Source organism: Lissotriton vulgaris, chromosome 9 (genome assembly GCF_964263255.1).
Source record: "Lissotriton vulgaris chromosome 9, aLisVul1.2, whole genome shotgun sequence".
NCBI classification, from domain to species: Eukaryota; Metazoa; Chordata; class Amphibia; order Caudata; family Salamandridae; genus Lissotriton; species Lissotriton vulgaris.
Window position 1 is genome coordinate 409,598,609 of NC_141697.1, and position 26,326 is coordinate 409,624,934.

Consider the following 26,326-nt stretch of genomic DNA (forward strand, 5'->3'; position numbering starts at 1 on the left):
GAGAGAGAATCCATGCTCTCGCATGTAGTGCTAAAAGCCAAATGAAACAAGCACTTGCAATGCAATAGGTCTCGTATTTACAAGAGTTTAAGCTATTGTAATTTACAATGGCAAATGCTCAAACTCTTGTAAATGCGAGACCTATTTCATTTTAAAGAAGTGTTCGCCATTGTCTGAGGCTGCATGATAGTGAAAGCACATCGTGCCTGCAGTAGAAGAACCCCATTAAAGAAAAGTGCTTACAGAGTAAATAAGACATACCGTGTTGCAGCAGAAGTAAAAGGGCCAGTCCCCATGGGTGGTTACAAATGAAGCAAGGCGGTACCAAGGAGGGACTAACAAGCCTAATAACGACTTGCAAGCCAGCATTTATGAAGGACAATAACACAAGCCAACGGCAAATATGGGCGGAGAGTGGGCGGGGCTTCAAAGCCAGACTCCAAAACTGCATGTCTCGCAGCAGCACTTGCGCTGCCCAAGCTCAACCTAAAAATAGTACCCTGATATTAGTATTTAAAAGATGAAACTCATCAAACCAAAAGGATGGTGAAGAAGAAAAGCTCAAGTGGTGGTGCAAACGAATGAATAGGGAGGTTTAGTAGCACGCAGGGAAAGTACCTATGATGGAAAAAAAAACTTTACTTTCTACTTCTGTAACTGGTTAACTAAAGAAGGCTACCACATGTTAGCTGCAGAAGCAAGGCATCTGGAGCAGAATTTTGGGGATTGTGTTACACTTGCAACAGGAGCAACGCTCCATTGTGCCTGTTGACATCAGCTTACAACCAAAATATGTTTCAGGCTACAATAGTGCTTTTTTCCTATTGAATGGAATTACTAAAAGGGGAAAATGGGAGGAAACCCACCTCGGAAGTGAGTACAGCAATAAACTAAAAGAAGCATTGGAAATGCCAGTAGGTCTGATTTTAAAGTGTTAAAACATGCAAACAAATACATGCATTTTACAACACATTTTGCATTATCTTGCCTGTTTGGGTTTACATGCATAAACACTTTGAAGCCAGACCCATTGACATTAAAGATACCTCTTTAGGGTGCAGTAATATCAGTAATGTGAAAGGGTAAATAATGTAGTAACTGCACGTGACAACAAGAATGAGGAAAGGACCAACATAACTTTATAAACACCTTTCTCTGTAGAAGTGTTGTGTGTTTTATACATCTTAAAGCTTACGTTTACACGATTTTGAGCTTACGTGAATCATTGAAACTTAACATGCCAATCATATTTAGTAAAAATATTTTAAAATGAAACCCTTATTTTAACTTTCACTTTTGAAAATTAGAAAGGAAAATTACATCATGGAGTGACAAACCTGTCAAAGGGTTTTCTTGTTGTAAAAACCCATCACTTCTGCATACTGTTCAATTCATTTGACCAAACCGGAATTGAAGATTTCTAATAATAATAACCTGTTTCAATTCGGCCCTAGGCAGTGTAAAAAACCGAGAAGGTAAGGATGAATCACCCTTTAAAGTATTCGAACTCTAGATGCCTGATCAGCAGTTTGCTTTACTGTGAAATGGTTAACCCACTGGCCTAAACTTCCAGCCACACTATAAAGTATGCCCACTGGAAGTATTTAGCTTAACAGTTGTTAACAGATCAACAAACTAACACATAGCACTACTAGAAAGTCGAGCCATTGCAGTGATAACGCATCCAGTCACTCGAGCAGGCTTTCCTATTCAGCAGCTCTAAAAGAGTGCAGCTTGGTAAAGCCAAACTAACATACGCTGTGGAGTATTTCAACTCTCAGCTCTTTCTATTATAATTATCCCAATGAAAATGGCATATGACAGTGGCACAAAAAAAAAACCTTCAATGTAAAATTGCAATTTCTTTTTTAAGCGTACTATTGCTGAGGTTTCTACTCTAGGGGCCGATTACGATGGCGGGCGGAAAGCCTCGGCCGGACAGTTGAAATCTCCTCAACGCTCCGGAACCCTTCCGACCGACTCGGTATGTTTACATTCTGATCGCCCGATTACAAGTTCACGGTCGTAACGTAAACCACGCAGTCATTCCGAATCTGCATCTCAAGAGTAGGCTGTGCACCGGTAAGCAAGGTGGAGAGAATGCCAAGGATGTAGGTGTCTGTGAACACAGACAAGCAGCCCAGTGTGTTTTACATTAAGCTGACATATGAACTCTAAATATTATATTCTCTATATAATAGAAGCACTTGTTTTCATGTTGAATGTCCGGATGAGGGACCGATCCGGTGGGATTCTGCACTGACCAGGACGAGTGGCCGCTATACTGGCCCTTGGGATTTTGAAATACTGAAAACAATTACTTCTTGCGATCCACTTTTCGTGGTATATGGAGGAACTGGGCGAATACTTGGGGCCTTCCAATTTGGATGATTGTGGGACACTGGAATTGAGTAGTCCATAAGTCATTATCTTTTACGAACCAAGGCCTACATTTGCCTTGAATACATTCTGGGAAATATTGACCCACGCACACTACGTCATCGGACAGTGTTTAAGATATTGGAGGTGAGACCCTGAGATAGCCCTGACGAAGTTCCATTCGGAACAAAAAGCGTTGGCTGATGTCCAAATTTTAAACTACTGCTACAATAAAGGATACTATTTGGATATATTTAGAACGTACTGACTTCTTTCTGGTGCACCTTCCTACTCCTTATGAATTTACTGATCTGGTTTCCAGCGGAGTAAAAGTGCGGCAAACTCTGGAAGCGAATTACATAGACTTTCTAATTTTTTATATTTAGGAACTGAGGTGCTGAACCGTGGTCAGCCGCATATTGCTTGTTTATCATAAATGTATCCTTTGGTTAGCATTTGTTTCTCCATTGTATGTGTAATTATTTTAGTCTAGAGTTCATATGTCAGCTTAATGTACAACACACTGTGCCCGGTGTTTTCGCTTTTCAAAATCCCAGAGGGAGATACACTTGATCCTGGGATTCAATCTCTTGTGACAGGGGACCACACCGCAAACAACACAATAGTGAAAACGGTAAACATATTTTTCACACATGCCTGATGGTAGGTTGGTACTCTACTTTGAAAGGAAGCTCCCTCACACATAACAAACAGCCTTCTGCACTGCTTTCTACTATAAACACGATGAAGAAGGTTAAAGATGCCGAACCACGGAAACATGGACAAATATACCAAAGCAATAGTTAATGGAGGGTGTACTAAAACCTTCCCAACAACTGCCCTGGGGATGGAGGAACATACACCAGATGCAACATATAAAGATATCGTGCATGCCATCAGACACTCACACTGCTATAGAGACCAACATTGGAGAAGTGGGAATATACATGGCACTGCTACAGCAAGATCTACGGACAGCAGTAAACTCTATAACAGAGGTCAAAGGCTGTGTGTCAGAATTGTAGGATGAAACAAGAAGAATATGGACTACAGTCCCCAAATTGACAAGATGCCCCATTCATTGGGAAACCGAATGAAAGATGCAGAAGGATGGCCTTTCATAAACAACCTGTGCATAATGGACATGCTGGAAGGAACTGAGGGCAAATATCTGGAAAAGTTCCTACAGGACTGGATTTGGACAATGATCCTGGAAGGGGACTTATCTACCTGCTTTGTAATTGAACAGTCTCACAGAGCTCTGACACAGAGGCCTCCTCTGGGGACTCCTCCCTAACACCCTTATTGCCAAATTCCTTAATATAGAGACTGAGAAACTATCTTGAAAATGGCCCAGGATAAGAGAAACACCAGCTTTGAATCAGCTCGGATCACATTCCTCCCAGACATTATCATACTGGTGCAAAAACTACTTAAATCCTTTGAAGAATTGAAGAAGAAAATAAGAGCAGTGCAACTGTAATACATGCTCCTGTTCTCAGCCAGACTCAAGGTGATATACAACTCCAAATTCCTAGACACACCAGAATCAACTTGGAGCTATGTTGTGAAATGGATAAACCTGAGTGATGAGGGAGAGCTTTTTTGTCAGGTTGCCACAGACCTATTGATGGAGATGCAGAGGGAAAACGGCTGAAAGTCCGGGAGAAAAAGAAGGTGACAAAATGTCAATTCAGGAAAATAATGGAGAAGAACCTGTAACTAACAACTCATGCTCAGACTGGGAGCACAGCTGGACCAGCGATCCCTCCATTTTCTGAGACTGCAACATGACTGCAAAACCTATAACCTTTATAATAAAGTATCTGATGAATGGTGCCCTGTGTGGCCCCTCTGGAAGAAAACACTTTTCAATAGGATACATTTGAAATACAGTTACACTACTTTATAGAGGATGTTTGAAATGTATATCTGCTTATTCATTTCACTCGAATTATAGAGTTTGGCAGTGGGGAAAAGACCTTAAATATTGGGGAGGTGTGTGGTTGAAAGTCTGTCGTAAGTGCGGAGGGGGGACGGTAGGATCTTGGCTAACAACAGGTTTGTTGAACTATGTGTTTACTTGTTTAAATAGCTTGTAGAGCAAAGTAGGAAGGGGATACCAGAATGTTCAAGGTGAGATGAGTAAGTATGCCAGGATGGTTGGCGAAGGGTGAACAACTTAAAATCCTATCATGGAATGGAAATTGCTTGGGCAGTAAAACTAAAAGTGGGCTTGTAATGCAGTACCTACACTGCCACAAATACTACCAATTTCCTGTACAGGAAACACACCTGATGAGTCCTGAACATAAGTCTTAGGAAGGGGAGGGGCGTGGCTTGGCAGGCTGCAAGATGACCGCACCTTGAGTGGGCTCTGCCGGCTGAGCTTTATATCTGCCACGATCCTGCAGCCTGCACTATCCTAACTGCCCCTTTACACCAAATCCTTTCCCGTGAGGGTGCGGGGAGCAGCCTGCCGCTTTCTTCGACAGACTCCGACGCTGCCGGACAGCAGATTGGGTCCCGGGCTGGCGCCGGGCCTCTACCGTGTTTCCTACGGAGCTCCGGTGGCATCATTACTCCTGCTCTGTGGTGCTCGTGGGGCACTGCGGCAGTGCGGCGGGCGCTGAATACCTGGAGGTGAGTGGGGTCCCGTGGGGGGGGGCTGCTGTTGGTAGGCTGGGGCTCCCGGGCTGTCCGGCCTTCGCTTGGTGTGCTGCGGCCTGGTCGGGCCTGGTTACTGCCTCGGCTGCGGCCTGGGTTCTGAGCCGGGTCCCGGCTGGTGTGGCGGCCTGCTGGGGTGTGGCGCTGCGGCGCAGGGGCTCTAGTCGGGCCTCCCTGGTTGCGCCCTCTTCCCCTCGGGCCGTGGGCCCCTGCTTCCTCCAGACCTTGGCCGGGCTGGGCCGGAGTGTTCTCCTTCTGGTGGCGTGGGATCCGGCTTGGCGCCGGCTGAGGGTGCGCCGCGTTGCGCTGCTGCGGGGGGCGCCCGTCCTTCGCTGAGCACCCACCTCACCTCGGTGCTGTCCGGTTGGCTGCTTCTGTGCAGCATCTCCTTCCGCTGCTGCCTACATCCTGAGACGTTCTCCACCTGCCTGCTGCTAGCTACAGCCTGTGCCTGTCGTCTCCTTCCCCCGCCTCCTGCCTTCTGCTACCCCATGGTCGTCTCCCGTGGCTGGGGTGAGTTGCGGCCTGCTACGCCCGACCTTGGTGCCTGTCTCCCCACTGGCTACTGCTGACTCCCCATCCACGCCGGCGCTTCATTTGTGGGCGGCTGTTCTCACATTCCTTGTACTTCTACTCACCTGAGGGTGCCCCCGCCTGAGAGGCCAAGTGTCGGGCCGCCTTCGATCGCTCGCCCCGGGGCCTTCGGGGATCGCTACCTGCTCTGCCGCCCACCTGCCGGACCTCTGCTGGGCTCTGAGGACCGGGGGCCTACTCTTTGAATCGCCCGAGGCCGGTGGGCTTGTTCATTGGGCCATCCAGCCAGCCCCTGGCATCTGACTATATCTATTCCTCACCACGGAGGGGGGCTTGAGGAGTGGCTGACCTGCATGGTCGCGCCACGTGGCGTGTTTCTGCGGCCTGTTGCTGTGCTTTTCTCCTAGACACCTGGACCTCCAGTGGGCTCCTGCTGCACTCCTCTTCCACTGCTTGGGTCTCTCGCCCATCCGCCGGCCCTGCTGCGGGTGACGTCATCAAGGGGAAGTCGGACCCCAAGCAACCCAAGGTAGCTTTTGAGCTCCACGGATCTTCCTGCCGAGATGGTGCGGGCTGGGAGGTGGCGGGCTCCGCCGGGGCTCCCGACGCCCTTCCTGGCCGTGACAATGATCTCAAAGTAGTGTGGCTCACTGGTTAGAGGCGGCAGACCCGAGAGCAGAGGACGGCCCGGGACCAGGGTTCGATTCCCGGCGCGGCAGGTTTCTGGACCAGGGTCAGCGGACTCGATAATTCTCTCGCCTCGGTGCCCACTCTGATCAGCGATCACACTCGGCAACTCTGGGCATTAGCTTGCCTCATCTTCACTAACGGCCCCACCAGACCGCCGGGGATGCCTGGTCTCACCCTGGAGATACCCATTAAGGGACCATCTCTCAGGGAAGCCAGGAAGGGTTTCGCAGCGGTCGAAGCGCCTTGGGACCCTACGGGTAAGTAGTGCGCTATATAAATGCCAATACACATACAATGCTGGAGGTGAAATCAGCGGTCATTGGGATCGCCATTCAACTGGAGCAGCTTTCGGCTCGCCCCGACTCGGTGAAGGCCCGGGTGGACTCCCACGACAACAGGCTCCTTCACGTCGAAACCAGGGTCTCTGATGCTGAGGACGCGGCCACTCAAGATCGGCAGAAGATGCTTCAGATGGACAAAATCCTGGCGGCCATTCGTGAAAAAAACGAGGACTTGGAGGCGCGCTCTCGTCGGAGCAATCTCCGCCTCACGGGCCTTCCCGAGTCCACCAACATCTCCAAAATGGAGAACTTCTTGGAGACCCTCCTCAAGGAACTTTTCGGGGATGTCCTCTCGTCCTTCTTTGTGGTAGAGCGTGCGCATCGCTCCCTGGGTCCCCGTCCTCGTCCTGGAATGCCACCTCGACCCATCGTCGCCAACATATTGAATTTTCGAGACCGAGATGCCATCCTCCGGGCCGCCAGGGACAGGGGCACCATCACGCACCAGGGCAATACCCTCTCCTTCTATCCAGACTACACCATGTCTGTGCAGGCCGCGCGGAGAGAATTTTTGCCTGCCAAGCGAATCCTCCAAAAGCATGATGTATCATACTCCCTGGCTTACCCGGTGAAACTGCGAGTCCGCCAGGGCACCATGACGCTGATCTTCCCCGACCCGAGGGGGGCGCTCGCTTTTGCCAAACGCCTAGACAAAGACTCCAGAAAGTCCCCCTCAGGGTCACCCTCTGAAGACACCAATCAGCTAAGTGACAATGACTGACTGTCTGAGCTGGGTACCATTTGTTTGTTTTTTCTTCTGTTAATGATGGATGTTGGGCCTCCATGATTCATGCACATCTCCTAATCTTATTTCTTACCTCTGTATTGCCCGCAGATGCTCCATGCACTGCGTACTGTGGCCTGTTCATAGGTGTTGTCTGCATGATTCCTGCAGCTTTGGCTGTGTCTTTTATTTCTTTATCACTAAGTTATGCAAGCAGTAGCAACATCGAGGTCCTGATGAATGCATAGGATTGATTCCATTTACATGCAGAAACATGTCGACCACTTGCTGAGTAGATATTATGTTAAATCTACTTTTCACTATTCACTTGTTTTTAAACTTAGGGGTCTGAGAGAAAACAATAAAATACTTATTCTACTCAGTTCCACCTAATTTTACTCACTACACCCTTTTTTTCACTTGCACTGCTTCTTCTCAGTTGTAAATATCACACCAACACCATACTGACACCACCCAGTAAAACAACTAACATCAGTCTCCTTACTCACACAGTCCTCACTTTCCAACTAGTGTGACTGCCTTCATACTAACTCCTGGGTAAGGAGAACCCAAATGATGTGATAGTGGTGGTACAGAACGGCAATTGATGGGAAAAATTCCTACCTTGGTTGTATGCCAAATGTATGAGTGGTTGAATGGTGCTTACATACAAATGGTATTTAACTCACAATTTAATTTATTGGTCGTATGGTGGTCAGTCTAAAGTACTAAAACATGGGTGTGACTCCTGGATACCTTTTGTTGTAGTGTGTCTTTTCTTCTCCTTCCCCCTACCGGGGTGATGATTCACGGATGGCCCCCATGTGTTGTTTTTACTGACCCCCACAGCTATTATTATGCCATCTATTCTCCTGTCCCTTTCTTGGCTGTCATGGGGCTCCGCTTCAGACTTGTTGGGCATGTGATATGATTTGTTTCTCTTTTCAGGAGGCTGCTTTTTTCTCTTAGCTTGGCCACCCTGCTGTCTCGCAGGGGTGTTCGCCGAGCCCTGCCATGCCCTATCCGGGATGATTCCAGCTTCTTTGTTTTTGGTTCCTGATCCTAGTTTTGGCTTCCCGGGGTGGGGTGGGTAGTATTCTCAGCCTGATTGGGGGGTTAGTGTGGGTGGTGGGGGGTGGGGTGCGGGGGGCTTTGGGTCAGGTCCACTAGGTGCGGACCTAGGTTTTCTGGTGGGGTGGGGGGGTGTTTTCTCCACATGATGTTGTGATTTTTCCATTCTGTGTATGCTCCAATGCTCATGATGTGCCATGTCTGTTTTTTTGCCTCCCGGCGACTGGCGCCTTACTTGCTGCTCTTCTGTACCCAGCTGGCCATGCCTCTTCCATTCCACGCTCCACACATCCTTTTTACGGCCCTGTAATGTCGCTCTAGTGGCGGAGTACACTACTGCTGTCCTGGCGTTCATCTTCTCCTGCCACCGTATGCCCTTCCCACCCCCTCAGCGATGTCAAGGCGCCGCGTTTTTTGTACCACCGACCCCCCGGCTCCCTGGCGTTGCGTCTGCCCTTCCCGGCCTGGACTTAGCGACCTACGGGCCACCGCCTGCTCTCCTCACCCGGGGTGCTTCTGCTTCCTCCTGCTGGGTTGGGGGTTGCACCACGATTAGTTTCCTGGTGGGAACCCCCGCGCTGCGCTGCTTCTGTCCCCTCCCTATATGGCTAATATCACGTGCAGGACTTGGAACGTCCGGGGTCTTAATGACTTTCGTAAAGCTCGCCTGACTCATGCTCACCTGTGTAGACATCTGCCTATTGCAGGAAACTCACTTGCTTCCCAGCTCGCTGTCCAGGCTTCATGCGCGTTACTGGGGGGAGGAGCACTCCTCTACCTATTCCGCCTATGTTAGGGGGGTCTCCATTTTGCTGCGCCGCGGTCTCCCCTGGCGGACCTCTAATGCCCTAATCGATCCGGAGGGCAGATACGCTGTTTTGCACGGCCTTTTGTACGCCCAGCCAGTTACCATCACTGCGGTCTATGGCCCGAACTCTGACGATCCCAATTTTTTCCACAACGTGTGGCATCTGATTTACTCCTGTGGCCCCGCTGAGGTGATATGGGGTGGGGATTTTAATGTGGCTCTCTCCACGACAATGGACCGCTCGGGGGCCCACCGGTCCCACCCGAGGGCCGCCAGCGCTCTGTCCTCTATCCTGGGCGACAATTCACTCTTCGATGTCTGGCGTCATCTCCGCCCGGAGGCCCGCGAGGGGACTTGTGTGACCGGTACGCGCGGCTGCTGGTCGAGAATTGATATCTGGATAACCTCACCTGACGGTTTGTCTTGGACGGTCGATGCTGCCCACATGGCTCGCACCCTATCTGATCACACGCCAGTTCAACTTATCATTAAAGGGGAACAACCTTTATAATGCAACTTTTAGCACGCAGTGCTATTACAACGCAGACTTTAAAATGAAAACCATTACAACGCATTACACTGGGGGGCGCTCTAGGATAGGGAATAGTTTTAATTTACTATCCAACACCTTCCCTAGTGTCCACGGGGACTGGTGTGGGAATAGTAAATTAAACTATTCACTATCCAGCACCCCCCAGTGTAATGCGTTGTAATGGAATGCGTTTTAAAACTTGCGTTGTAACAGCATGCATGGTAAAAGCATGCGTTATAACAACGTACATCCATCATTAAACCCCCCTTCTCTCAGCGTGGGGCCTTCTCCTGGCGACTCTCCCCCGGTGCACTCAGGGACACCGTTTTCTGTGATGAAATTCAATCCTCCATCACTACCTTTTTTGACCTTAACGCAGAGTCAGTGGCCTCGGCCTCTGTCCTCTGGGAGAGTTTCAAGGCGTACATTCGAGGGGAGTGCATTTCTAAGCAGTCGGCGTTCTTCGCTCTATTCGGTCCGTGCTGGCTGGTTTGGAGAGAGAGATACGTGACCTGGATGCCGCTCTGCTTTCGAATCCTGGTCCTGATCTGCTGGCGCTTCTGCGCAAGAAGCACACTGAATTTTCCGACGTGGCTGGCCACGAGCTCTCTTTCTTGGGCAGGGGAGGTCGGGCTCGTTGCTTCGGGGAGGGGGACCGCCCGGGGCATACCCTTGCTAACCTTCTGCGTCCACCTCGGGCTGCTTCCTATATTACCGCCCTGTGTGACGGGAGTCCAGATCGCACCACGTCCACTGGGGAGATATGTGCCCGGTTCGCTGCATTCTACTCTACTCTTTACTCTGCCGGCTCTCCTCCCCCTTCGGTGGACTTTGACCAGTATTTTAAGTCTATAGCCCTAGTCTGGTTAGCGGATTATCAACGTAAATTCCTAGATGAACCTTTTTCGAGGGAGGAAATACAGGCGGCGATAAACATGTGATAAGGCGCCGGGCCTCGTCGGCCACCAGCCTCCTTTTATAAAACGTTTGTTGCTTCTCTCATTCCGCACTTAGCCGCCATGTACAATGAATACTCTGAGACAAGCTCTTTTCCACCATCCCTTCGCGAGGCCTCGTTGACCCTCCTTCTCAAACCTGATAAACCAGCGGAACGGTGCAATTCTTACCGCCCCCTCTCTCTTATTAACATAGACAATAAGATCTTCGCCAAGTTAATCGCCTCTCGTCTCTTACTATTAATACCCACCATTGCCCTCCCGGATCAATCTGGCTTTATCCCCGGCAGGGCCACCTCCCACAATCTCCGAACCATTTTCTCCGTTTTACACCAAATAAACCCTGAGCTCCCAGCCGTAGCAGCACTGCTTCACGTCACAAAGGCGTTTGATACCCTGTTGTGGCCTTTCCTATTCCAAGTTCTGTTGCACATGGGCTTTAGCGACCATTGTCTGCAGAATATTCAACTTTTATATACTAATCCCACTGCCCGGCTCCACATTAATGGACTAGTGTCTGATCCCATTGCCATATCCCGCGGCACCAGGCAGGGGTGTCCTTTGTCGCCCATGCTTTTCGCGATCGCTATGGAGCCCCTAGCTGCTCATTTGCGGCAGCACCACACCCATAGGGGCATCGGTTTTTCCTCGCGCTCGCTCCTGGTATCCATGTATGCGGACAACGTTACTCTTTATGTTCGCCACCCCCAGGACAACCTCAGCCCCCTGGTGCGCGAGATCATTCGATTCGGCGGCCTCTCGGGAGTCCAGATTAATTGAAATAAATCTGTGCTCTTTCCTTTAACGGACGCCACTCGCCCATTCGCGTCTGACTATCCCTTTGAGTGGGCTTCGGGCCCCACGCGTTATCTAGGGATTTGGTTAAGCAGGGACCCGGACGAGCTCTGGCGCTCCAACTTTGGCTGTGCGGTGGACTGGTTCGAGACCAGAATTCCTCATTGGAGCTGGCTACCACTCTCCTTGGCGGGCCGGATCGCTATCGTCAAGATGGTAGTTCTCCCCAAATTTCTCTATTTATTTTCCAATATACCCATTCCCCTGACAGCTCATTTTTTTCGTCGGCTACGCTCATTGGCGGTGTCGTTGGTGTGGGCCGGGTGGCAGGCCCGGATTGCTTATGAAATTCTAATGCTTCCCATGTCCATGGGTGGTCTGGGTGCCCCGGATTTCAGGAGATATGCCCTCTGCGCTCGAGCCAGCTTCCTTCATTTCTGGTTGCATCCCACCCCTTTCCAGCCCCATGTCGCGGTGGAATCGGATGTTGCCACCCCCTGGCCCCCGTCCACGGCCATATTTGCGCCCGCTGTCCAGCCCCGAGTGGAGGTGAACACTGTGGAGACACTGCGCTGGGCATGGTTGCAGCTGAGTCGCCTCGCCGGTCTCCCTCTCCTATCCGCCAACGCCGCACCCATTGTCGATCACCCGGATTTTCCTCCCCTGCAGTCCTCTGCTATGTCTCGCCATGCTGCGTCCTTTGGCCTAAGGACCATAGCGGATCTGTACCCGGGCGACTCCTTATTCCCTTCTGGAGTCCCCGTCCCTGATGGACACGCTCCTGTTCTATCAGCTACGCGCCACCAGCCGGAAACTGCACCCAACTTTCCCGTGCTCTCCGCCTACTTTTCCAGCTTTAGATTATGTATACACTTCGGCTTCCCCACGTAAACTAGTTACAGGCTGCGTCCTTAGGCCTAAGGACCGTAGCGGATCTGTACCCGGGTGACTCCTTATTCCCATCTGGAGTCCCCGTCCCTGATGGACACGCTCCTGTTCTATCAGCTAAGCGCCACCTGCCGGAAACTGCACCCAACTTTCCCGTGCTCTCCGCCTACTTTTCCAGCTTTAGATTATGTATGCACTTCGGCTTCCCCACATAAACTAGTTACCAGATTGTACGCCCTCACACTGCTGGCCTCCACCGCTTCCTCCTCTCGTGCGCGCGACGCTTGGAGTGCGGACTTCGGCGTGGAGATCTCGGACGCCGACTGGCTTTACTGCTCTAACCAGACTACCAAGCTGTCCTCGAATTACCGGCTCCGCTTGATCCATTTTAAATTTTTACATAGGTTCTACTGCACGCCTGCATATCTTCACCGTTCGGGACTCTGCCCGGAGGACTCCTGTAGGCGCTGCTCAGCGCCGACCGCGGACTTCGCTCACCTGTCCTGGCTGGCTCTGTCCTAAGGTGCAGGAGTTTTGGATAGAGGCCTGTTCCACTATTTCTGCCATTACCGGCGCGGACGTACGCCCGGATCCTACCATCTGTCTTCTCGGCTTTGTGAAATTTTGTCCCGATGTCTCCCGCAGGCTAATCACCATGCTCCTGGTGCTGGCTAGACGAAGACTGGCTATGTGCTGTGCTCCTGAAGTCGGGGCCTGGCTGGAGGACGCCTCCCGTTGTCAAACGCTCTTATCTGAATTCTGGGACCTATTGCCAGCCAGATCACGCCCGGTTGATATCTGGGGCCCTCTAGTTGCCTATCTCCTCTCACGATCCCCCTCTGGTAGAGCTGCCTCTCCTGCACTTCCCACTGGGCCCGGGCCCATTGTGGCCACTGCTGATGATTGCGCCTAACTGCCCTCACCTTCCCCGTCCCTTATCGCGCTGCCTGCTGATCCCTACTGGGACTGCCTCTCCCGTGCTCCCCGCCGGCCCTGGGTCCCCGGCGGTCCGCGATGTTGGTTCCCGTGCACCCCTGTCTAGCATGGCCTTATTTGTTCTGTTCCCTTCCCCCTGTGGTTCCTGACCAGCGCGGCATCAAACTAGGCAATCCTTTTTTATCTCTCGCACCTACCTGTAGCAAAGCACTGGTGAGCTATTGTTTTTCATGTTTGCTTGATTAATTTTCGATATCCATTGTAATAGATGTGGACTCGTCATTATGTAACTGGCCGCCTTGTATTATGTATAGACATGGAGCTTTTCTTTTATGTATTGCATTGTTACACTATGTATGCATTGTAAAAATGATAAATAAAAGGTTAAAAACAAAAGGTCTTAGGAAGGGGATATGTGTTTCATTGGCCTATGCTGGTGTCACATAGGGCTTCCAGGACACGACGAGCTAATCTGAAAAATTACCTATCTTCCAGATTCAGAAAAACTTGATAGATTCATATGGCTGCTATGTGGGAGTTCAGGGAACCTAGCCTACTCGGCCTAGCCATCTTTAGCTTCTATGGACTACAGAGACTATAAACGGCTGCACTTGACAAACTTGGTCAACTACCAATCAAAAAAGAACTCATCCCTACACATAATACATGGAGATTTCAATGATGTACTATCAGTTGAGATAGAGAGATCAACAGCTGCAGCACCCACATCTCTATCATCCACCATGCTGGCACAATTTTTGAGAGCATTTAAGCTGACAGATATCTGTACAGTGAGAGACACCTCAGTTAGGCAGTATTTGCATCTCCTCAAGGCGCATGGTTTGCTCTCCAGGCTTGAATATTTATTTATCCCTACACTGAAAATGTCTCTCATCAATGAGATAAACTACTTGGCGATGGTCATATCATACTACTTATCCCTTGTAATGGCCAGAGGCATCAGGTAAAATGGGCACTTAGGGATACTGATATTATATCTGGCCAATACAACCCCCTGGTAAACTTTGGATGGCCTATAAAACAGTACTTAGAGATAGTGCCCAGAATAGGATGAGGTAAAAGCAGAGAGCCAGAGAGAGAAAAATATTGTCTATAGAAAAAAAGAAAATAGGTCTTGAGAAATCAATGACAACCCCCTCAACAGCAATAGAACCTTGACATCTAGAACTGCTCCAGAGGGAATACAAAAATGAAAAAAACAACGCAGCTGAAAAAAACAACGCAGCAAGAACACACTACCTGAAAACGCAGACAACATTTATGAAGTAAGATGTCTCCTGGATTGGCTCAGGTGGTAGAAGGTGGTAGAAGGAGTCCTAGATGGGAACAAAATATGGGTCACAAATGACGGGTTTTGCTCATACATAGATGCATGGGGAGGTGGAACAGGCAGCTTTCCTTGTAGGACTGTGGGTTGAAGATGTGAGTGACCTAAACAATGAAGAATGGCAGGAGTGGCTGGCATCCCCCTGAGAGGTGGCAGTTCGGTCCAGGTTCAAATGAATTCAGCTTAAGCTCCTACACAAAGCATATTATACCAGTGTAGCGCTGGTTAAAATGGGTACATTAAGTTCCTCACTATGCCCTAGAGGGTGTGGCCAGGTGGAGATGTAATTACACCACTGGTGGGATTGCCTGATTTTGCAGCCATACTGGGGGAATATAACATCGAAAATGTGGGAAGTCTGCGGGAAAACTATGGAGGTCACGCCCCGATGGTGCCTCCTCAACATATGCGATGCAACTGACCTGACGGCAAAAGAGAGGGCCTGGGTCTCCCTTGGATGTGTGGTGGCAAAACACAATATATCAAGAACTTGGAAGGGATTCACAGGCCTTACGTTTCATGACTGGGAGATAGATATGGATTGGTGTATGCAGGCAGAGAGGGTTACTGACAAGGCAGGGAAGGTCCATTGATTCCAAGGCTAAACAACGCTTAATAAGCTGGTTTCATAGGTAGATGGAGACACACTCAAAGCTCTGGACCTCTTGAACTTCGTAAGGATAAGTGAGTTTGAGAAAAGGAGAGTGTGTACTCCGTGAGAGTCAGTATTGTGCTTTTTGGGATGAATACCCGTTCTTTCAGATTTTCATATAAAAGACACGACTACTTCGAGTTGCAGTGTGACATCTTTATAGTTGTGTTGTGAGACATAGACAGCCGACACGTGTTTCGCCCCCTACTGGCGAGTTGCGCCGGGGCTTTCTCAAGGCTATTTACACAAATGCAGCGTATAATACAACTGTTTCCATATTGTCAAAATTCCAAAACAGGAGTTTCAATACTCGCAGAACAATATTCTTCTGTAAGATTGCAGAAGGCTACTCGCTGCAGTTCGGTCCCTGCCTGCGGCTCTCGGCATTCGGTATGTGCATGGGTTGATAGGTGATATACAAAGGGATAGGATGCCCACAAAAGTGGACCAAGTTTTGGGGGGCATGGAACAAAAGTAGAGGAATGTTGTGTACACCATTTAATGATTCTTCCCCATAGGAATGAGGACATTTTTGGATATAAGCGTTCACAAAGTAGAGACAACTGTAAGTAATGTAAGGAGGATGTTGGTCTATTGTAACAACATGATTACAACTGTACAAATGCACAGTGTCACGTTGTCGTCAAATGTTATTGTGTTGTCTTTCTTATTCAATAAAAAAGAAATAAAAATAAAAAATCTTACAATATGTTGGTGAAGTCCTCTACGCATCAGTCCCCACAAAAAATGATTCCTGCAATACTTTACCTTTTTCAGGCATTCAGAAATTACTTGGGAAACTGAATAAACAGGCCTTAATCCACCATACTATAGATCCATGACTGAAACACAGAATGGGTGTTATTACAACACATTAAAGGGTTGTCAGATGAGTCCAGGTTTGTGGGGACAGAAATAATCCAAAGAAAAGCTATGTTTCTAAAACGCAAGGTAGAAGTGCTGCTGTAGGACCTTTCATGCTGATGTGTGGCACAGGCACATCCTAAAATGGCAGTTGTCTTTAAAAATATCACCCTTCCCAAATTACTTTACGTATTACAGATCAAACTCCATGTGGTACCACAATCTTTCTTCCAACATTTGGAGAAAGCTCAACACTCTTTATTATGGTAGGGTATTGGGATGGAAAAGTCCTCTGCATAGTAATGGAATTGTACCCCTGCCCTGAGTGCCCACCTGTACTGTTGTCTGGATCCCGAATTCTGATGTTTATTGTCATAGGCAAACAGAGATCATGAGCGCGCCATGACACAGGCCTGTCTCATGGATTGCGGTTTTGGACTGGGAAGGGTGCCCAAAGAGCTACCCTCATAATGGTGAAAGGCTACTGCCTTCCGCAACAGTGAAGTAGCACGAGCGCGTTGGTGGTAGCATACCGGGTAGTGATCAGTGGGATTGATCATGTCCTTTTTAGAATTTTTGATACTGGAGTGAGGCCTATAGGCTCACTAACCCTTTTAAAGTTATGCTGCTGTGTGCTTAACTCACCCTTGACGTACATTAGTTGGATGTAAAGTTCTGCGCAGCAAAGGAGTGGTGGCTCTGAGCTGGATATATGTGTATATGGGAAGGATACAGTACAGGGATAGAGCAGTGCTGTGCAGTGCATGCATGGTGTTTGTGTGTAATAGGTCTATGTATACCGGAATGGAATACATTACATGAGAGATGTAGTGCTGTGCAGTGTGTGTGTGCAGTGAAACCATGAGCTGGGTGTATGTGTGCTTGCGAGAAGAACAGTACATATGGGTGAAGTGTTGTGCAGTGCTTGCATAGGGAATAAGTGTACTAGCAGTGGGTGTGTTTGTATGTAGCACACCATGTCACATGCAGAAAGGACACAGTACTGAGCAGTTCACACAGTGATTGTGTATGTTGAATGTCTTTGTGCCTGGCGTGGCACAATACATAGAGGTGGCAGTCCTGGACAATATCTGCATGTACACTGAGTGCGAGTGTTCCTGCTATGGTATATTATATGGAGGATACTGGGTTCTAATATTAGAGACCCAAGTGTGCATGTTGAAGACATGTAGAGCAGAGAAATCCCCCCAGACATAATTGTGTATTGCTGCATTCCTGTGAGCTGGGTGGGACACACAGGAAAATGGAGAGGGAGACGCCCCCTGTACGTTTCAAATGGTGCTCTTTGATTTAGTGAAAGACCACAAGGAAGGGGACGAGACACATCTCAGGAAGTAGCTGGGGCTGATAATGGAATGATGAAGAGTAGAGCTGGGAACCCCTGAATAACCTTTTCATGCACATGTCACTGTGGCTGACATCTAAGTGTGAACTGGCCTGTATTGTGGGACTATCAGATTCAAAGTCCCTCCTGCTATGACAGACAGCCTTTCAAGAGGAAAAGTGTACATTTCAAAAGAATACATGGACCCAATACAAAACTCCAAGGACCCAGACCCTAAATCCCATTTGGTGTCTGGAAATGGACAATAAGAATGGGAGATGGAGACTCCAAACATTTGTCATCTGGCAAACAGTCAGACGGGCTGTGTGAGGAGGGAAAGCTTTACAAGACTTATGCCTGTGACCAGGACCAGGGGCAAAGGCCTGCTGCTCTACCTGCTGGATGAGGGGACATACACCCAAGGAAACCTAGACCACCTGCTGTGCATCCTGGAGCACCAGCACCTGCCTGCTTGCCAGGACCATTGTGCCCTGCGAGGGAGAAAAGAGCATTGGAGGGAACGAGGTCCAGTGGAGAGCCCTGTTGAGAGGAATCCCGGTACAAGGTGTGAGGAGACGACTGCTGCAATGAACAGGTCATTGCCCATGTGCAGAATCAGGTCGTAAACTCCCCCCATGCCTGGAGAGGGCAGCCTTGAAGTCAGCTCTGAACTGTATGCTGTGTGGGGAGAATGAAACCCATACTGCATCACTGCTGTGACACCGTGTGCCAGGACTGGCCCCCGTGTAAGCTATCACTGGCGACAAGTGCCAAGACCTGTGGGGGCCTTAGAAGGGACCCCATATGCCAGGAGCGCCTGCCATGGTATAGACTGCTATACAGAGGAGACTGATGCCTTGTTAGCAAGTACTGCTTTAACCACGTATGTCAGGAGGGGCTGCTGGAACAGTGTGAGTAGCGAAGTTCAGGCTACCTCCCAGAGACCTGGGAAGCTAAAACCAATGGGACAAGCATAAAGGACTGCCGGACCTGTCTCGTGGAATGAGGAGGATGCCAAGTGTGCTTTGCTACATTGCTGGGACCTGAACGGGAGCACCAGGATCACCCCCTCCCCTAATGGGGAGCACTGAACTTACCCTGCAGACGAAAACCCAGGAGCACCTCCCATCACTGCTGGAGCTGACGGCACATGCTCAAGGAGAGCTAACGCCTGCTGGGTGCAGCGCACATCGCACATGCAGCCTGACTCAACCGAGCAGGACAAGAGCACTGAATACTATCTCGCTGCTGAAGCCGGTAAGACTTGTAACAGCCCTATCAGGCACCAGGGTACTTGTTGCTAGAGGTGCTTCAGACACTTCTGATTACTTTCTAAGAGTCAGAGTGGACCCTTGAGTAAGGCCTCCTTTTAAGCATTCCCTGGATGCCGCCACCAGGGAATGGGGACTAACCCCGACCACATTATGAGAAGCAGGTAGGACAGGGATTTTCCAGTGAAACACTGCAGCCTCATGGGGATTGTGTTATTGCTTATGAATGTCATAATACTTTGATACTTGACTGCATAGTGTTAGAAACAAAATACTTATTTTTACTATGAAAATAAGTATTTGACTGGACATTGATTTATTGACATTGCTGTGCACTCTGTAAGTTTTGAGTCGTGTTCACTTAATTGTATTGACAGTCCCCCCCACCCAGAGGGAGGCTTGAACTGTTCCACCATATCTAGGACCCAGATTCAAGTGCAGAAGGGGTACTTGGTCCAGTTGCATAGGAAGCTTAGTAATGCGGGCAACAGTAGATCAGGAGTAAAAGGCCTCAATCACTACGATTGGGCCCAGTAACCCTGCATCTCCCCACGGACCTCTGAAAGGGGTTCTGACAGAGGGGACTACCCTGAAAATAGCTTTAACCACTTCAGTGCAGTGGATGTATCTTTGAAGCCCACTGCAGTGTGGTCGATGTCAAAGGGTTGTCTACTGTACTGGAAAAAAAATGTTTCTGGTAAAACACAAGGAACCATTTATTTTCCAAAATCAAAAAGTCAAGATGCGAAAGGAAAAACTGTATGGATGCGCATATACAAACACAGAGACATTAATAAACCTGTAGGAATGGAGTGCCTTGTGCTCATCTGTAAGCAGAGCAGAAGAGCTATATAATGACGTCCCAAGATGATAGTTGACCAATATGAAAAAAAGGCGAGTTCACTCTCATGTCAAAAACCTTGTATCCAACTTTTTTATTTGATCAGTTTGCCCTCTACCCACAGTCCTACCCTGCAAAATGCAACTTCGTAACTTACCTATGCCTTCCGTTTCTTTAACAATGAACTCTCAACTTCCCCAACTCCCTAATTATCACCCTCAGCTGATCCGCCTGCCCTTATGTTAAGCCCCACAACAAACGGTAACCCTGCCCTCTGCTGCGCCAGCTCATCAGCGACGACTTCTTGACATTCCACCAACAACCACGCTTACTCTCCTGGCAGCCGACGGGTCGCGACCCAGAAGACAAGGCTGACATTCACACATTAACCTCGCTCGCTAGCCCCGCCCCTCCTGACGCCTACGCAGTCCCTTGACTGCACCACCTGCCTGAAAAGCCTGGAGCCAGACCTCCAATATCGTCTGCCATCCAAGCCCCCGTTCCAGACACGTTTGCTTTAACTGTTTTTGTCCACCACTTTTGCAACACGTCTAGTCAGCCAGGCATGCGCATTTATCACGTACGTCGTCAGGGTTTCCCGCGTGTCACGGGACTGGCAAGCTCAGGCCTGCTACATTCATACAGTGATTGACTCCGCAAGCGGGCTAATTGCACCCTGCATTGTAAATCACAATTCTTCACATGCCTAACCTGAACCTGCCCCGCCTCTTTCCTGGTTAGAGAAATGCTTCCACTGTAAAAGTGCCTCGAAAGAGCTACCGTTCTCTCTCGGGGTACTTTTGATAAAATATCCCCCATACTGTTTTTAAGGTGTAGTAGCAGTGTTTTAAAACCTATAGGGGCGCTTTAAAAGGACATTATTTCTCATTAGATCGAATTAAAGGGGGGGGGGGCTCTGTAAATTTACGATGCTTGCCATTCAAACGGCAGCAGGATTTGGTGAGGATGCCCTCATGTGGTCGAGGGGGGAATTCTCAATCTGAATTTAGTAAGAGTACGCGCTATATAAACACAATTATAATTTTCAGTTTACGGTGTTGTATTACTTACAAATACTGTACAAGGAGAGAAGTACTTTAAGGTGGGTATTATGCCAAAGAAGAACGAAATTGACGACCTGTGGTCCAAGTACACATCGATATGTAGTAACTGAAAAAAACTGTTGCATCTTAAAGTAAAACAAAGAAGATGATGGACGGAATGTTTCACAATGGCAAAACATTCACCCCAAGTCACAGATCTGGGTTTAATCCATCGTTATTTTGTTCACCAAGTCACCCCAGTTCAGACATGGCCAAATGCAAATCAGTCTTGACCCTGTGCCTCATGGGAACAGTCCAGACCGAACTACCAAGCCATGTCTTCCCAGGACCCGAATCAAGCATCCTAGGACCGGTTTCTGGCTATCAGCCGTCTTCAGCCAGGATAGCTTGACTCCAGTGCCTTAGTGAGCACGGGACCCACGTTTGGCTGGGCATACCCTTCCCACATAGGGTGAACAGCAAAACAAACAAGATGATGGACAAAATGTTGCACAATGGCAAAACATTCACCCCCTGTCGCAGATCTGGGTTTAATCCTTCGTTATTTTGCTCACCAAGCCTCCCCAGTTCAGACATGGCCATATGCAAATCAGTCTTGACCCTGTGCCTCATGGGAACAGTCCAGACCGAACTGCCAAGCCATGTCTTCCCTGGACCGGAATCAAGCATCCTAGGACCGGTTTCTGGCTATCAGCCGTCTTCAGCCAGGATAGCTTGACTCCAGTGGCTTAGTGAGCACGGGACCCACGTCTGGACATACCCTTCCCACATAGGGTGAACAGCAAAACAAACAAGATGAAGGACGGAATGTTGTAAACCACATCATGTCACAAGAACACGAGGGGCCAATTTACGAGCTGATTAGCGTTGCTATTGCACCACGCAACGTGGTGCAAGAGCGACCCAAGCCGTAAGCCGTGAAGCAGCGCAAGGCCATTTTGCGTGGCGCTGAGTGACTCTATAAATCTGGAGTAAGGCAACGCAGTGCAAATCGTTTTGTTGTCTTACTACTTATTTCATGGGCGTTGCGTGGGAACTTCCATAGTTTTTGATGCATTCCCATTTTTACCAGGGACTGCACAAAAATATGCACCTTCCCAGGAGAGGCGTAACAAGGACCAATATCTTAATTTCTCCTTGTTTCTTCCTCTTTCTATGAGTGCTGCATAATACAGCACACATATAGGAATATGCCTCACAGGATTGTTTTTGTGCAGTGAGGTATCCCTTCCTGCACAAAATCAATCCTGCTTGCAACTCAGTCACCCTTGCACAGTAGTTCATGGGTGCCTACGTTGGAGCTAGGCTGCCAAAAGAGCGCCAGCGCAGAGGAAAAGTCTGGAATGCGTCTTATTGACTTAAATACTGAGCCTTTCTGCCCTTTCCCTGTCAAGCAGTGCAGCGCAGCAAGGTGACTTGTTGCGCTGCACTGCGTGACTTGTTCATAAATAGGCCTCTTAATGCTTACAGTGTTTAGTGACTCGTCCATCTACACAAAACAGGGCCTCGTTTACAATGAACTGGCGTAGGGCAGCGACGCAAGTCTTTTTGCTGCTCTGTTGTAGGAAACTGGTTCTCTGTACAGTGTACGAATAAGACGTACACTATGTAGAGAGTCCGTGGAATCCCCAATGGGTATGCAGAGGTATAAGTAGATAATATTAACTCTCTTTTTGTGGTAGTGTGGGTGCGCAATTTAGACTTATAAGAGGGTAGTGCTAAACATTTGTTGAACTCACTAAGGCAATAAATGAGACACACACTCAAGAATAAATCTGAGATCAATTTTTGAAAATAAAATGGATTTTGATATAATTTTTAAGGCCATGAATACAGTTCTTAGGTAAGTACTTTCGGAGATACGATTTTACAAAGTTTGATAAATATATCAAATCTATGCGCTTTTACGCACTACAGGAAACAATGCGGAAAAAGCAGAAAAATGCATAGAAATTCAGGTAATGCTTTCACGAAGTTCACCTTCTCTTTTTAGGTCAATGTCGGAACCAGGTCCAAAGTTTTAGCAGGAGAAGTTTAGAAGCGTCCCACATCAGCTAGGAGCAGAGCGCTGAGGTCTTGGAAGCTGGTGTGCAAAGACGATGGGAGCCACTTGAAAATGCATTGCATGCACAGGTGGGTCTCCTAGAGGGATGAGGTCGCAAGGGTCTAAGAACCACAGGAGCAGGGCTGGTAAGTTGGTGCTGGGGCCGGTGGGTCTGGGTGCAGAATGAGCAGGTCAGCCGAGGGTCATGCGTAATGAGGTCCTCACGGTCCGGAGCAGGCACATGGACAGCTGGGCCACTCAGGAAGTGAATTTTTGGGTGTCTTTGCGTCCCTCGATGGGTGCTAGCTTCTGGTGCTTTGGGAGTCTGGGGGGGTACTCTTCTTCTTGGTGTTTTCCATTGGGGGTCCGGTACCCCGGGTATTGGTATGCCTTGGTTCCGGTAGGTCCTGGCATCTCAAACTTGATGGGGAGACAGATCCGACCCTCTGGAGCTGTCGTACCTTCTCTAGCTTTGGTTCTGCGTCGAGGTTGTCAGGGAGCAGCAAGTCGACAAACCGGACTTCACAGGATTAGTGCATGCAGTGTACAGGGGAGTGATACTTTCACTCCAAAGGAGCTTTTGTGAAATGTATTGAAGACTGGAAGCGCTCCAGCGTTCTGGGAGTCCTCTTGGGTTTCAGGACGAAACAGCAGCAGCGATTGTTGAGTCCTGGGAGCAGCAGGCAGGGTTTGGCACCTTTTTCTTCTGCAGCAGGGCTTCAATTCTCATTCAACTGGTCTTCTTTGTCCTTGTGTTCTCTTGTCAGTCAAATCTTATGTTCATGTCTTGGGTTGACACCTTAATACTGAATTTAGGGTGTTACAAGGGGAGACAGGGAAGAGTCAATGGGCTACCTACCATTAGGGGGTCTACACCATCTAGTGACCTCTTCCTGTGGGAAGAGGCACTACCCTAGCACTGATAGGATGTTTTCCCACCATCCCAGATGGTACAATTTCAATCAGAGGGGCTCACATCACCTGCCCTGCGGGTGGTTTAAGTTAAGTGGGGACCCTCCTCCTAATCTTACCAATGTTCTAGCCTTTGCTCCCACCAAAAGTGGAGTAGGAAAGGGAGCTTTGCTTCCCCCATTATGTGAAAATGCCTGGGTTGGATTTCAAGGTGGGATGGCCTTTGAAGTTTCCCGCCCAGGAAGGCCATCCTACCCTGGAGGAGGTGTGGAAAACCTCCTCCCAGAGCAGATTTTGTCTCTGTCTTCTGAGAGCACTGGCTCTTACCCCATGAGGTCAGAAACATGTCTGGTAGTGGAAGCAGTAGCAATCGGTGGTGGCAGTGCAGCCGGGCCATGACGTTAAGCGGTGGGAGGGGCAGGGTGAGGGTTAGTAAACTACAGAATACTGCCAAATACAGGTAAGTAAACATAAAAATAAATAGTACGAATTTTGTTGCGTGCACTGCATCGCATTTGGCAATGCAGTGCTCGCAGCGAAATTCATCGTATCAAGCACAGGCATGCTGCGACCTGCGACTGCATGGGAGGACTGATTTAAACAATACTATGTGTGGTGTAGGAGTGAGTGGAAGGGTCAGCAGTGAATAAGTGAAAGGGATAAATAGTCAAAAAAATACCTAGCTAGGTGGAAAAATAAACGTTAATATTCCTATAAGCTGGTATTGTTAAAACGGGGGAATAGCGGAGGTACTATGCTTTAATGGGCTGTACTTCCTTTGTTGACATGTTTCAAAGCCCTCGCCTGGCTTCTCATCAGAACTTAGAGCGGTCCCTTCAACCCTCTAAATGCTGGTGATTGAAGATGAATCCTATATCCAAAAATCATGAATTACTGTACATTATATTAAACATGCACTCTGATACTATACCCTACTGGGTATTGTTTTCTTGTTATGGGTCTGAAAGAACAAGGACATCGTAAAAATATTTCAAATAATACATGATATAATTATCCAAACCCTCTGTGATGATAATCTGAAAAAAACGTGATATATTTTTATGTGGTGATATATATTTCTGCGTGGTGTGTGCTAACAGCGGTGTAGACAGTACAAGACGCACCAACATAAAACATAAACCACACACTCTATATAAGCTGAGGCTCACATATGCACCATAGTGGATGTATCCATGTCCTCATGACATCGTACATAGTTTGCCTTGTATTTAGGGAAAGGAAAGTACCCCTTTGCACTATTATTTTTAGATGTATATTTATTATGTCCATCAATTGCCCCATGAGCCTGTGTATTACGTATTTACTATTCTAATGTGTTTTGGGAATACAAAGGCTATTTTTATTTTTGTTATGTGTGGAGTTCCTTTTGTAGTATGCCTGGGATGTTTTTGATGTGTGCATGGACAAATGCTTTACACATGGCCTCAGGGATAAGCCTGACTGCTCGTGCCAAGCTACCAAGAGGGTGAGCAAGGGTTATCTTTGGCGTGTAATTCCCTTTCCCTGACTAGAGTGGGGATCTCTGCCTGGCTTTGGCGCAAGTCTTAGCCAACCAGAGATCCCTTTTCTAACACTATGTGTGGTATAGGAGTGAGTGGAAGGGTCAGCAGTGAATAAGTGAAAGTGATAGATAGTTAAAAAAATACCTGGCTAGATGGAAAAATAAACTTTAATGTTCCTATAAGCTGGTATTGTTAAAAGTGGGGATTAGCGGAGGTACTATGCTTTAATGGGCTGTAGTTCCTTTTTTGACATGTTTCGAAGCCCTCCCCTGGCTTCTCATCAGGACCTAGACATACCCCTTCAACACTCTAAATGCTGGTGATTGAAGATAAATCCAATATCTAAAAATCATTAATTATTGCACATTATATTAAACATGCACTCTGATACTATACCCTTCTAGGTATTGTTTTCTTGTTATGGGTCTGGAAGAACAAGGACATCATAAAAATATTTCAAATATTACATGACATAATTATCATAATATACATGGTGCCACCTGGCACTGGGTCATATTTACAATGGAATTATTTACACATGACAGGTCCACTTGACCACTGTCAGAACCATCACAAAGCAAACTTAGTAAAAGTAAAACATGTCATAAATGTACAACCAGTAACTACTGATAATCACTGTACTTAGCATCAGCCTGTAACATAAACTACATTATGCACAGTATCACATCAGGCGTGAATTACATTCTGCGCCAACCTCACCAGCATAAACACATTATGCAATCCTCTCATAGGTCTAAACACATTAGACCTTAAACTCCTAAGCATAACTCACATTAGGGGCATAAATCACACAGTAAAACATAATCTCACAAGCATAAACCAGAATATGCAAAATGTAGGAAGGTGGATATCTGACTATAGTTACCCCCAAACTTTTTGCCTGGTGTTTAGCTGGTTTTTGACTTAGTTGGCCTGGGATCCTGCTATTCAGGGCCCCAGGCTGATTGCTCTCTCCCTAAAATGGACTCCATGTACCTTAGGTGCATAACACAATTGGAATTGGTTCACCTTATAGGCCCCTGTAACAGTGTACCATAGGTACCCAGGGCATAGGTGTAGCCAAGGCCTACCAGGGGCTGCAGCATGTATTGTGCCACCCCTGGCCTGGCCTCCATATTTG